General features: G+C 41.5%; 1 protein-coding gene across 6 annotated transcripts in view; it reads right to left on the reverse strand.

Moving 5' to 3' along the window:
- The window catches only part of Kiaa1217 (KIAA1217 ortholog), an 839,639-nt gene that overhangs the window by 669,824 nt on the left and 155,393 nt on the right, over positions 1–14,422 (reverse strand). For 2 of the 6 annotated variants that reach the window (XM_060372905.1, XM_060372907.1), the window contains exon 2: positions 12,997–13,114. The exons of the other annotated variants lie outside the window; for them this stretch is intronic. The gene's annotated coding sequence lies outside the window, so the exon portion shown is untranslated. The remainder of the gene's footprint in view (positions 1–12,996; positions 13,115–14,422) is intronic. 6 annotated transcript variants of the gene reach the window in all.

A 14,422-nucleotide genomic window follows, 5' to 3' on the forward strand; every position in this document is an offset into this window, starting at 1 on the left:
GTGGAGGGTATGTGGCCTCATGTTGGGGAGCCTGCCAGGAGACCAACAACCAATGGCAGGTTCAGAGATGGTGTGGAGGATTCTGACATCCAAAGCTATAAAAGGTGTTCTCTCTTCAAGAATAAACAAGTCTGCATGCTTTTGCCCTGGGATTGCATTCATCTGACTCCTGGTGTCTATGCAGTGACTCCAGTGCCTCTCACCTCCTCGGCTTGGACCCTCTGTACTCACCCATGGGCTGGACCCTTAGCTTGGATCCCCTGTACTCATCCACGGGCTGGACTCTTGGGAGGAGGACCAACACATGAGGACAGAGATTCTTTACTCTCTCAAATAATGATATAGAATTTAAGTCCAGTTAGATACTGTTGATTATTGCCTGACATATTAGTGCCACTATTGAACCTCTGCGCATAACTTGCTGTGCTGATCATTGCTGTGTTTCACAGTCAGCACAGCTGAAAAGACTGTTGATTTCTTTTCTCCCATTTGTACCTTTTCTGGTATCATGAGAGGTAATTCTCAAGGAAGAGGCTTAAAGCTAGGTTCTTCTGAGTCCTATGCCTATTCATCAGTTGAAAGGACAAAGTTGTTTCCAAAAGTGCAGTAGTGGCACTTCTATAGCGGGGTAACCAAATTAAGGCCCACTTAGTATGAGGGAATTTATACTTGATACTATAAACCTAGAAAACTACTCACATTTGGAGAGGCCATAGAACCTAGAAGAGAGGCCCTACGGACACTTTCTTAAACCAGTTTAAGTTCTAACCGCATTCTAAACATGTATCCTGTGGGAATTGTACAACTTTCACTCCTAATCAAATAATCTTTTTGCAGCACATGGAGACCATTACAGAAAGTCACAAACTGGTCAAAATGTAGAGAACAACTGATCATTATTTGCCCAGCCTTAATTGATACACCTACAACATAATTCCTACACCCAGAGAACAACAGGGGATGGAAAGATTATAAGAGCCACAAGGTCAGGACATCTGCTGGGAGATTATGGCCTCTATGTATGATGAGAAAGCTGAATTAATGAAATATCAATGAAATGGTTGCCTAAATAAGACCTTGATATGCTGGTTTAGGTGGGGAAACTTCACAAAGCTCCACCTTTAGATGAAGAGTAACAGGCAATTAATGACTGCTGAGAAAGGGAGAATCCATTTTCTCCAAGGATGATCTTTTTAATTGGTTATTCAATATCAAGTGGTCAGCCCTAAAAGCATACAAATGAGCCATAGTAAATGGACTTAACAGATTAGATTTATATTTATATGAATGTATACATGTTAAAATCATAATTAAAGGGAAAAGAGGGGGTGGGAAAGTTGGGGATAGATCTGGGAGAATTTAGGGGGAAAATTGGGTAGGGGGTGAATATGATCAAAATATATTTTGTGAAAATCGCAAATGAATAAAAACTTACTTTAAAAAGAAATAAGTATGAAAAACAACGTGTTTACCCACAAAAGAAAGTTTTTATAATATCAAAGTTATTATTAACTTTCAACCACTTTTATGTTGCTGCTTTTGAGTCAATATGATGAAATAACTCATACCCAACAAGCTGGATAAGCTTGGAACAACTAGGCAAATTATGATATTTGTTTAGCAAATAAGCATTTTTTATTTAAATGAGAAGAAAACACAGTTATGTGTCTCCTAAATAACACAGACTCTAACAGGAGAAGTTATTGGTTGATGTTACCATCTGAAAAGTTTACAGCATTTCTTTTAATCAGACCAGCCAGCCAGGAACAGACCCACAGTTCAACAGAGAATTCAGAAAATGATCGAAATATCTATGGTGACCTGGCAAATGACAAAGGAGTTCAATTTATAGGAAGATGGATGGTTTAGTCTTTTCTAAATTAAAATTTGATAAAGCTTAATAAACTTTTCTGCCACAACTGAGAAAAAAATGATCCTCATATCCCACATCAAATACAAAAATAAATCCTAAATGTATTAAAGATTTAAATGTTTAAGAAATTAAAAAGAAATGAAACAAGGGTCCTTAAGCAAAACAGGAATCTCTGAAGCAGTGCAGGAGAAAGTAATATTACTAGAAAAGAAAGTTTAGGAAAACATTTAGAATGTTAAATAATTAAAACAAGAAAAAAGATGACTGACAGAATGAAGAAAGTACAAGCCACATGAGAGACTAAGGGTTAACTCCTATAACTTATGAAGCAGTGAGCAAAAGCCAAAGACATTAATTTTTGATTAGGTGGGAAATATAATTTTATACTCAACCTAGAATTCATAAAAGACAGTCTTATAGGTTAAATAGATAAAAAGATGCTCAAATTTACAATCATTGGGGAAAATGCAAATTAAGGTACAACAAAAAGGCCTACCTACCTATTGGACCAGCAGTAATTAAAAAGAACTCTAATGGGAGAGGTGGCGGCGGTGGTGGTGGCAGTGGCCGCACACACCTTTAATCCCAGCACTCAGTAGACAGAGGCAGGAAGATCTTTGAGTTTGGGGCCAGCCTGGTCTCTAGAGCAAGTTCTAGGACAGCCAGCACTATACAGATAAACACTGTCTTGAAAAACATATAAAAAACAGAAACAGAAACAGAAAAAGAAAACAGGTATAATATGGACGTGAAAGTGGGCTGCTTCCCACACACTGCTGGTAGCTAGCAAGGAGGATGCTCAGGTTATGACATGCTCCAATGATACCTAGTTAATAGTTGAAGTCATGTCATCATCTGTAGAACTCCGGTTCCCACAAAGAGATCCTGGTGAAGTACTTGAATACTCATGATTAACTGGTCAGGTTACAGGATGTAGTGGCATGAAAAAATGAAAACAGACAGCTTTTAAGAATAAGTTGTATTAGCCAAGTGTGGTGGGACACACCTTTAATCCCAGTTGTATTTATAGTTATTGATAAATATGAAAACAAGTAGTATCTTTTACTGTTTTGTTTGTTTGTTTGTTTGTTGTTTCATCATGACAGAAGGTGTTCCAATACAGCCTTCCTCAGGACCCTAGTGCCTCAGCTTGTAGAGTGCTGAGGTTATAGGCATGTGCCATCACGGCCAGCTTCTGAGTTTCAATTGCCTTATTTTGAAGTTGAATGACAGTAATACCTGTTCCAGGTCCTTTGAGATCATGTGGGAAACACTTACACTTCCCCTATACTGGTGTAGAGCAAATGGCTGCATTTATCATGAGTGTTTTTGTTGTTATAGAGCCCAAAGGCAAGTGAGATTCCCAAAGGACTATTAAGAGACTCTAAGCAAAATGTGCAAAAAGCCATGAAGTGGCTTGTTGAGGAATTTAGCCCATAGAGTGTGAATGAAGAACAATCCCACATGAGCTGCTATGCTCACACTTAAGGGGAAGAGGAATGAATGGAGGAGAGGCTAGTAGGAAAACACCTTGAAGTTTTTCATTAACAGGAATGACCCTGAATTTGTAGGCTACAGTGTCTTTGTCCCTTTATGAAGAAATAAAAGAGCCCACAGCTGTGGCTAGTAGAGAGGAGAACTTGTGTCTCCCGTGTTCTGAAGCTGGGATGTCAACTGTGCAGGCCATGGCGTCTGGTCCCCCAGGAAGCACACATGGATGAAGGTATGAAGAATGAGAGAGGATGAAATCTTTGCCGTCCCATGGCAGAGAAGAGCTACTGAGAGCTGTGGGTGACATCTCTGAAAGAGTGTTACTCCAGTGACGTAGCAAGCAAGGTCCTACCTGTTAACACTGTCACACTGGTCACTATTGGGCCATGCTGAAGACAGTCAATCAAAGCACAGAATGACTGCTGTAGATGGAGGAGTGAAATCTGAGCCTCTTAGTGGGTATAACAGCCCCTAGGATTCAGCAAGGGCTTATTCTCTAAAACCTTTACCAACAAAGTTGTCAGGAGGATAGTCATGAGTCAGGGCAACCACTGACTTGACAACTGTTGGAACTAGGTTGTAAACAGATGAAGTGAGGTTATGTGGAGGGAAGTGCCAAAGGCATTAAGGGTTGCCAAAAGCCTCAAAAGAGAAACATTAAAAAGAAAAAAAAAAAAAAAAACAACAAATTCAGTAACTCAGTAACTGGGGATGTCATCCTTGTTAGGCTGACTTCAGAGGATTTATGAAACACAAAACCATGAGCCAAACAATTTCTTCCTCCATTAAGTTGACTTTCCTCAGCTGTGTCATCATAGCCATTGAAAGGAAACTAATGGAGAACACCACCACCAAAAGGCGATAATGAGTGGCCTGGGATATTAGTTGAGGTGCTTTAGAGGGCAGCAGTTCTCAACCTGGGGGTCATGACTGTTTTAGGGTCCTATATCAGATACCCTGCATATCAGATATTTACATTACAATTCAGTAACCATAGCTAAATGATGTTGTGAAGTAGCAACAGGATAATTTTATGGTTAGTATCACCACCATTAGGTTGAGGAGTGATAGATAGACAGACAGATAGATAGATAGATAGACAGACAGACAGACAGACAGACAGACAGATAGATAGACAGACAGACAGATAGATAGATAGATAGACAGACAGACAGACAGATAGACAGACAGACAGACAGACAGACAGACAGACGGATGAATATATACGGAGTAGACATAGCTATATATGTGTATATGGGATTTACTGGAGCGGCTTACAGGCAATGGTCCTACTAGTCCAACAATCGCTGTCAAAGGCAGGTCCAAGAATCCAGTAGTTAGTTGCTTAGTCCACAAGGCTGGATGTCTCAGCTGGAGTTAAGTGTATACCAGAATCCTGAAGAAGTAGGTTCTAATGTCAGTGAAGAAATGGATTTGCTGAGGAGAGTGTGGATAAGCAAAGAGCAAAAGCGTCTTTTTTCCTTGTCCTTTATATGGGCTGCTATTGAGGAGGTCCTGATTAGAGGTGGGTCTCCTTACCTCAAGCGATATTGATTTAAGGTGAGTCTTCTTACCTCAAATAGTCCAATTAACTAAAAATTCCTCAGAGGTGTGCCCAGTGATTCAGGTTTTTCCTTAAGTCTAGATGTAGTAAAGTTGGGTGAAAACATGGGAAGACTGGCAGAGGATTAATGAAAACAAGTACTTAGAATGAACAATTAGAAAAAGCTAACAAAGTGAAGTTGAAGAGAAAGAAAGCTGTCTGATACAGGACAGCTTTTGATGAGATTTTACCTCATCTTACCACAAAACCAAAAACATGTGACATGTTCTCAGTGATGGGGTCACTGACAAGCTCCTTCTTGCTGCTGGAAAGAACGCACCCCACATGGTTTGGGCAGATGGCCCCTCCTTCCTCCTGACTGTTTGGTGGGAACTCCTCTCCCATCCTTAAACAATTAGCATCCGCATACATTTTCTGTCCTCTGCTTCAAAATTCCAGCTTCCTCCACTACCTATTCTACCAGTTCTGGCTCAGGCTGGAGAAGGCTGGGGACTTGTCTAGCATAAGTGAGGACTTAGATTCAATTCAGAACTGTAAAAATAAATACAATAGAGTCATAACTGAAGATATCTAAGATCAATGACCTTAATAAGTCCTATAAAACTGTGTTTTCCAGATGCTGTAACATGCTTGACCTCAGTGATGAAGGCACGGGCATCTTTGGAGTCCCATTCTATCGACCTCAGTGCTTATGGCTTGAAAAACATCACCAGGAACCCAGTGTCTATATTTTACTATTCACCCCGAGTGGAAATTTCTCCAGGTCTAACTTCCTTCTTAAAGGTGTCATAACAGTGTTATTAAACAAGTGCATCATACCATGATGTTTGGTGACCTAGATTTCTTGTGTGACACAGGGCAGTGTGCCCTTCCCAGAAGAGAAAATACAAAAGAACATTAAAAAATGTAGTGTTTCTTGACTTTTATTTTGCCCAAAGAAAACTGAAAGCAAACTGCAAAAATGTTTAATTTTTCCCCAAGTGTTTTTACAAAATATTTGTTATTATGAATTTTGAAGAAAAATATATAGTTTCAAAAAGTAGATGCTTACGTTGTCTGCAAATAGAAGATTAAAGAAAATATGTAGCATAGCCATCCTTGACTCCAAAATTTGATTTGATTGACCTACTTATTCCTGTTTGGTCTTGCCTGTAAGTACTCTGGCGTTATGACACATTGACATTACATGGCATGCTTTGTGCAGGTGACACGGGAGTCCTAACACTTTGACGGGAGGTATAGTATGGAAATCACATTAAAGGGGGGGAGAGGGATGGAGGTGCTTCTAAGTAGGTTGGAGACAAGGTGTAGTGATTTTGAATTATCACCTTGGAAACCAGAGGAATATTTTTTTTTAAAGATTTTATCATTAAGGCCAGTTCGAGCTTAGTACTAAGATTATAAACAACTCCTTTACCTCAAAGACATCAAGGAAGAAAGTCAGAGAGCAGCAGGCAAGGCAGGCCTGGTTAGATACTCCCAGGTGAGAGGCGACCGAGGGAGAAGCCGGCTTGTGGAAGAGGCGAGGCTGCCAGGGCACATCCACACTCTCCACTCTGTCACACACAAGTGTGTGTGCATTGTGGCTGCAGATGCCACTTTTCCAGTGAGCAAGCCGACACAAGTACAGACATCTTTGAAGGTCTACATGGTTGTCTAACTCACAAGGGAAGGTCTCCAAAATCTGACCTTCTTTAGCTGCTTTTGAACCAGCTGTTATGGTAAAAACAATTGCAGTGGAGTTATTTTAGACACCGCAGCTTAAACACAGTGATACTTTCTCAAGCCTAACCAAGGGTCATGATGTTTTATGGTCAGAAACCATGTGGAAAGCACCCAGCCTTTTCTTGCATAGACCCTGACTTGTGCTTTCTTTCAAAGGCCTCACAGCATGATGGATTACAAACTGTGGTGAAGCTCAGATCTGAAGTTGACCATCATTCACATGTGGACAAAACCCATATTACTGTTGACACTGTATCACTGCTATCCCAAGGCCCGTTATCCTTTGGCATATGATTGGTGGAAGGTGAAGTCATTATTATTCCACCAGACACGACACTGACCATGTTCATTTCACTCTGGGTTAGAGAAATAGTCAAGCCACAGTGACAATTCCCATGCAGAGTTGTTTTTTTTTTTAATTAATTTTTTATTTTTTTATATTAGTTACAGTTTATTTACTTTGTATCCCAGGTGTAACCCCCTCCTTCATTCCCTCCCAGTCGCACCCTCCCTCCCTCATCTCCTCCCTGCCCCTCTCTAAGTCCACTGATAGGGGAGGTCCTCCTCCCCTTCCATTGAACCTAGCTTATCTGGTCTCTTCAGGACTGGCTGCAATGTCCTCCTCTGTGGCCTAGCAAGGCTGTTCCTTGCTCATGGGGCTGGGGGAGGTCAAAGAGCCAGCCATTGAGTTAATGTCAGAGACAGTCCCTGTTCCCCTTACTAGGGTACCCACTTGTATACTGAGCTGCCATGGGCTACATCTGAGCAGGGGTTCTAGGTTATATCCATACATGGTCCTTGGTTGGAGAAACAGTCTCAGAAAAGACCCCTGTGCCCAGATATATTTGGTTTATGTGGACCTTCTGTCCTTTTCAAGTCATACTAACTCCCCCCTCTTTCATATGATTCCCTGCACTCTGCCCAAGGTTTAGTTATGAGTCTTAATATCTGCTTTGATACACTGCTAGGTAGAGTCTTTCAGAGGACCACTATGGTAGCCTCCTGTCCTGTTTCTTGTCTTCTCCTACTTCCAATGTCTATCCCATTTATCTTTCTAAGTGAAGATTGATCATCTTACCCTGGGTTCTCTTTCTTCTTTAGGTGTACAGATTTTAGTATGTTTATCCTATATTATAGGTCTAGTATCCACTTATAAGTGAGTATATACCATGTGTCTTTCTCCTTCTAGGATACCTCACTCAGCATGATCTTTTCTAGATCCCACCATTTGCCTGCAAATTTCATGATTTCCTTGTTTTTAATTTCTGAGGGGTATTCTTTTGTGTAAAAGTACCACAATTTCTGTATCCATTCCATGAGGGACATCTGGGCTGTTTCCAGGTTCTGGCTATTATGAATAAAGCTGCTACAAACATGGTTGAGCAAAAGTTGTTGTTGTGTACTTGAGCATCTTTTGGATATATGTCTAGGAGTGGTATAGCTGGATCTTGAGGAAGCACTATTTCTAATTGTCTGAGAGAGCACCAGATTGATTTCCAATGTGGTTGTACAAGTTCACATTCCCACCAGGAATGGAGAAGGGTTCCTCTTTCTCCACATTCTCGCCAGCATGTGTTGTCATGGGACCTCATGAAAATTAAAAGCTGCTGTAAAGCAAAAGACACTGTTGTCAGAACAAAACAACAGCCTACAGACTGGGAAAGGATCTTCACCAACCTATCTCTGACAGAGGGCTAATATCCAGACTATATAAAGAACTTAAGAAGTTAAAAGGCAACAAATCAAGAAATCCAGTTAAAAAATGGGGTACGGATCTAAACAGAGAATTCTCTGTAGAGGAATATAGAATGGTAGAGAAACACCCAAAGAGATGCTCAACGTCCTTAGCCATCAGGGAGATGCAAATCAAAATGACCCTGAGATTTCCCCTTATACCCATCAGAATGGCTAAGATCAAAAACTCAAGTGACAACACTTGCAGAGTTGTTCTTAATAGTCCCTAAATTCTAGAGAATTAGTGTCTATTGTTGGCCGACAGCGTTTTCAGCAGCTGTCAAGACCAATGTCAAAGATAAAGCAATTCCATGAGCACTTAACATTAGTACTGGGTGGAGCACAAGGTTTCTGTAGCCTACACACTCCTATCCACAGACTTCAGGTTGCTGAGGGGGTGGAGGTACATCAAGCCTCAACGACTTTACACTCTACTTTCTGTCTTGTTGTTCAGAATACGAAACTGAGAGGTGCCAGTGTTAGATCACAGCTGGGATAGCAGCCAGGGGAGCCAGGGGGCAGCCAAAGGAAGAAGGGGAACTAGCCTTGGAAAGAAATCTAGTAGCAACTCCTGTTTCTTATACTCTGGATCCAATCCTATGGTCCCTCTCACATGTTCTATCTCCCACTTGAGATCTCCTGACTTCATTTAACATGATAGGAATGGTTGTTAGCTTTAGCTTCAGTTGAGTTTCCAATCAAATCTGTATTTTTCCTTGTAACTATATGCAGGCATACATAAATCTAAGTTTTTTTCTCTTCTGATTTGTTACAACTGTTTATGTGGGAAGATCTAGGAGAAAAGCCATTACTCCTTCCTCAAGGGATAGAGAGCAATTCTAGTATATTATTAGAAACAGCATAGTTTACAGCTATGCATTGGAAACAAATTCCAGGTTCCTGGGCCTCAGTCCTGAATTTCTTATTTATGTGTTTATATTTAAATGGTGCTGGGGTTTGATCCCAGAACATCATACATGCTTGGCAAGTGTGCTCCACTGTTGACCGGCAGCCTGAGCTCTCGTTTCAGTATCTTTACTATAGACTTAACGTTCTCCAGGAAATGTAGGTGCTAAGGCAGGCAGAGAGACCTCTACTTTGAGGTACACAGGCAGGAACAAATCCATAAACCCTTTTAATTACAGCTCAGCATCATCATTATTAATGATAGAACGCTGCTTCCAGCTATGTTAATTGACCATTTGATTCCCACTCCTGTCTTTCTCTGGCTCAGTATTCTAGTTCACCTTCTTCCACTAATAAACAACATGACCCCATGAACTCTATTACACAGGGTGATCAGAGGAGTAGACAAAGGAAACTTTGCTATCCTGAGAAATAAAGGTGACTGACCTCTGGAATCCATTCTAAGCATGGAACTATCCGAGCTCATAATTTATGAATTGAAAGGACTGGCCAAACTCGGGGAAGGCAACCTGTGTGGTATTGTGCCCCTGAAGGGTAGATAAACCACCTCTTCTTTCAGGAAGCTTGTAGTTGAGAAGTAAGAACAAAAATTACTCACCCCCTATTTATATTTCTGCTTGCATTGTTGTTTTTTAAAAAATTTATATTAAAATGATGGCATTAGGAAGAAATGAAAGAACTGAAGCCATGATCACTCTTTTCAATACTATTTTGGGAGACTCAACAAAATGAAAGTGAGGAACTCCTAGCATTTCAAACAAAATTACCTGAGCCTCTAATGGCCAGCCCACTCTTGTGCTAGGGTTAATTTTGTCTAGAGTGTGTTAGGCATGGAGTGAAGTATTCTGTTTCCTCCAGAGGCTGCTGAATGATCCAGCACGCTTGAACAATGAGGCACCTGTGGGTTGTTCTTTTTAATTAAAAGTTCCTTAATGGGATGGACTTTCATGCACTTATTTGTTGTAAATGCTCGAATTCAGTCCACCTCATTTTCCGAAGTCCAATTTGAAAATTATGTTTAAAAATAGCCTTCTGGTTTGAGAACACAACAAAACATTCACAGCAATCTGTGAGGATGGGTTTATAGATTGCTCAGATTCAAGAGGAAGTAAGATTGCCATTTATCTGTCCTGCAGGTGATGTCTGCAAGGATCAGACAGAGAGGAATTCTGTGAAGGCAGAGGAAGGTTACACAAGGACTGTCATACCAGGAGATCTTTGGTGATCAGAGCTGAGGGTAAGTTAGAAAGGGAAGGCTCAGCTATCTAGGGCATGAGAGAGGAAGTAGCCAGAGTGCTGGAAGGACAAGAAAATAACAAGAGCAACTGCTAAGCAGTGAGGTGTGAAGCTCAGCTGTGGGCTTTTGTTGTTGTTGTTTGTTTTGTTTGTGATTTTTGTTTGTTTGTTTTATTATTGGAGCCAGCTAGCCTGATAACACTTCCAGAACATTCCTTTCAAGGGATGAACAATGGCTATAAATGAAGATTTCAGAGCACACGCCTCATTTTGCCCTCAACACAGATACAAGGTTCCTTGACCCAAAGAGCTGGTGAACAGATATCAGTTCACAGGTAACAGCTGCTAGCCACTAAAGCTCCCTCCACACCAGGATTTGCTTCTGTGTCCCTGTGGGAGAAAAACTTAAGAGAAGGAAGGTTGCTTTCGGCTCATGGTTTTTGAAGCTTCAGTCAGTTAAGGTTGTGCAATGGCATAGTGAGGGCCCCTGACAGGTAGAGTGCAATAGTGGATGCTCATATGGTATAGACCAGAAAGTGAAAATGCATGCTGCAACCAGATGTAGGCACAACACAGCCTTCAAAGTCTGCCCCTAGCACTTTCTCTAGAATTATTAGTGCTGTTAGTACTTAATACTTTCTCCAGCCAAGCCCCCTCCTCAAAACATAAGCATCATTTCTTATTCAAACCATAACATGATAACATGTATAAACAAGGGAAAGTCGGTCCACAGAAACTGTAACATCCATGCTGTTTCCAACATCAAAGATGGCCTTACTTACTGCAGCAATATAGCATGACTGAAAGCCACCTGAGGATGAAAGGATTTATTTTATTTTATAGTTTGTAGTCCATCGTCCAGGCATAGCAGGTCAAAACTCAAGGCATGAAGCCAGAGTCAGGAACTGAGGCAGAGCCCTGGAAGGAACTCTGCTTACTAACTCACTCCTCAGGGCTTCTCTGCCTGCTTTCTTGTATCCCCTAAACTCCCTGCCCAGGGGTGTCACCACCCACAATAAACTGGGCCGTCTACCGATGTCCAGCAAGGAAGTGCACGACTGGTTTGCCCTCAGGCCGGTCTAGTGCAGGTACTTTCTCAGTCGAGCTTCCCTCTTTCAAAATGATGCTAATTCATCAAACTGTCACAAAACTGGCCAACACAAGTGTGTGTGTGTGTGTGTGTGTGTGTGTGTTCCATTGACAAAAAAGTCTTATCAACTATATGTTAAAAAGTGGCATTTACCTAGTTATTCTACCATTATTTAAGCTATGAAGGGCTATAATCAATAATACTTAGTTTACGCTGTCTGTTTTATTTATTCATTTAACACATTTTATTTTTTAAGATTTTATTTTTAACTGTGTGCCCATTTGTGTGTTGGCATGCATATGTGTATGCATGTGTATGTGGTGTGTGTTTGCATGTGTGTTTATGTCTGTATGTGTGTGTCTTCCATTGACAAAAATTAATTATGTGTACATTTTTGTGTGTGCATGTGTGTGTTTGTGAATGCACAGCATAGGTGCCTGTGAATCCAGAAGAGGGCATCAGATCTCCTGTGGCTGGAGGTACCGGTGGTAGTGAGCACTTTGCCTCAGTTCTGAGAACCTCATTTAGGTCCTTTACAAGAGCTGTAAGCCTTCTTAACCACAGAGCTGTCTTTCCACCCTCCATCCAACACATCTGTATTACACACTCTGTACTGTGGGGTTGAAGATCCTGGCACAGCATGACGTGTGTGCAGAAGGCGTTTCAGTAGCACTGTCTCGTTGTTTCAGTAGCACTGTCTCGTTTCAGTAGCACTGTCTCGTTGTTTCAGTAGCACTGTCTCGTTGTTTCAGTAGCACTGTCTCGTTGTTTTGTAACAGCGGTGTAGTGTACAAGGTAGACTGACTCATGTAACTGTCTGTGGACATCAGTTGATTTCCTCACTGTAACTCATATAGTATATTCATGCCGGAAGATAAAAACAAAAGAAAATGAAGGTGTCCAGCTATGTAGGGTAATGTAGAGGGTGATTTACCAACATGCATGAAAGACAATCCATTCACTCAGATAGAAATATATCATTTAGGGCACACAGAGGAGCTTGAGTACACGATACACATCCGTGTTTGTGGGGTTGCCCAGGCTAAACTCACGGGCCATGAAATAACCCAAAATGAAACAAAAGGCATGACCACTGGAAGAGGACTTGCTGGGAGGAACAGAGGGTGCTTGCACAAGCACGAGGGGAAGAGAGGGTGGGTGGGTGGTGAATGAGACTGGAATGTATTATATCTACATATGAATTTAGGGAGGGACTGGAGCTATGTCAAGAGTGTGCTGAAGGAAAGTAGTAGAGCAGGATTTAAAGATGGCAAATCAGGATGGGACTATGGCTCAGACGTGAGAAGACTTGCTATGCAAACATGCAGACCTGAGTTTGATTCCCCCAGGACCTACCTAAAGCTGGTAATGGTCCCGTGTGGGCCTGTGATTCCATGCTGTGGGGGTAGAGACAGGAGGCTCAGTGGGGCTTGCTGGCTGCCATCCTAGTGTCAGGTGCAATGGGAGACCCTGTCTGGAGAGAATAAGGCAGAGAGTGACAGAGAAGGCTAAGCGATAGCCTCCTATGCTCCACACGTGTCCAACCTATCACCACCCTTTTTCTTCCACTAACAAGATTGGTCCCAGTTGAGCACTTGACTGAAGCTCACCCGGTTAGAATTGCCCTCCCCCTCACCCCACCTCCCCCCAGGACTCTGCACAGCTGTCTGGCTGTCCTGTAGAGTAGACATGACCTTGGGGGCTTTTAGAAGATGCCATTACTCCTGCCAAGTAGAATGGGAGTAAAATCTGGTCTATAATAAGAAAGGGTAAAATGGTTACACAGAGAAAACCAAGAGGGTTCCTAACCTTAGCATGGGTTATCTAGAATCACATCCCTGTCTTCTATGAGACACTCCAGTTTCAAAAATGTTTAAACATTAAGTTTTAATTAATTCAGGCTGCTTTCTTCTTCTTGCAATTAAGAATCATAACACTGACTGGAACATAATAAAGAGAAGCTACAATTTTTTGAGGAGGTGAATGCAATAGCACACAGGTTTACAGATAGTTACTGCTGGACCTGGAGTTTTACTTCAGACAATCTGACTCAAGAGCATATGCCCTTGGACATCATTCTACAGGGTTATGGTTTGAATCATGCTGTGAAAGATCAAGCCCCAGTTTATGACATGAAATTGAAGGCCATTGAACCTTCAGGAAGTGAAGCCTGGCTGGCAAAAGTCACTAGAGAAGACCCTCTGAAGCTGATTCTGACCATGGATCAGCTGCTCTGTTCCCCATGCGCCTCCATGAGAATCAAATTTCTGGCCAAAGCTCCGGTGGCCACAACCTGAGCATGATGGACTAAAGTCCTGTAAAGCAGTGCTTCTCAACCTGTGGGTTGCAACATCTATTCCGCAGATTGCATGTTTACATTATGATTCATAATAGTAGCAAAATTACACTTACAAAGTAGCAATGAATATACTTTTATGGTTGGGGATCACATGAGGAACTAGGTTGAGAACCATTGCGTAGCCATGAAACAGCATAACTTGCCCTCCCTTGGGTGGCCCTGTCAAGCATTGTATCATAGCCATGCAAGGATAACTAATACAGAAGCCTCTCTGTTCAAATAGAATCTGGCAGAAATGCAGCTGCCAGCTGGGTGATCGGAAGAATCAAACTGTCAGGTCTATTAACACTCATGAGTTCAGAAATCCCACATTTTATAGTGTCTTAATGATGATGTCTGTTTCCATGAATTTCTTTAAAGACTGAAGGTGATCTGTATCCATCAGATTTAGGGAGTGTATAACTCATATCAAAAAACATTCAT

Source organism: Meriones unguiculatus, chromosome 19 (genome assembly GCF_030254825.1).
Source record: "Meriones unguiculatus strain TT.TT164.6M chromosome 19, Bangor_MerUng_6.1, whole genome shotgun sequence".
Taxonomy (NCBI): Eukaryota; Metazoa; Chordata; class Mammalia; order Rodentia; family Muridae; genus Meriones; species Meriones unguiculatus.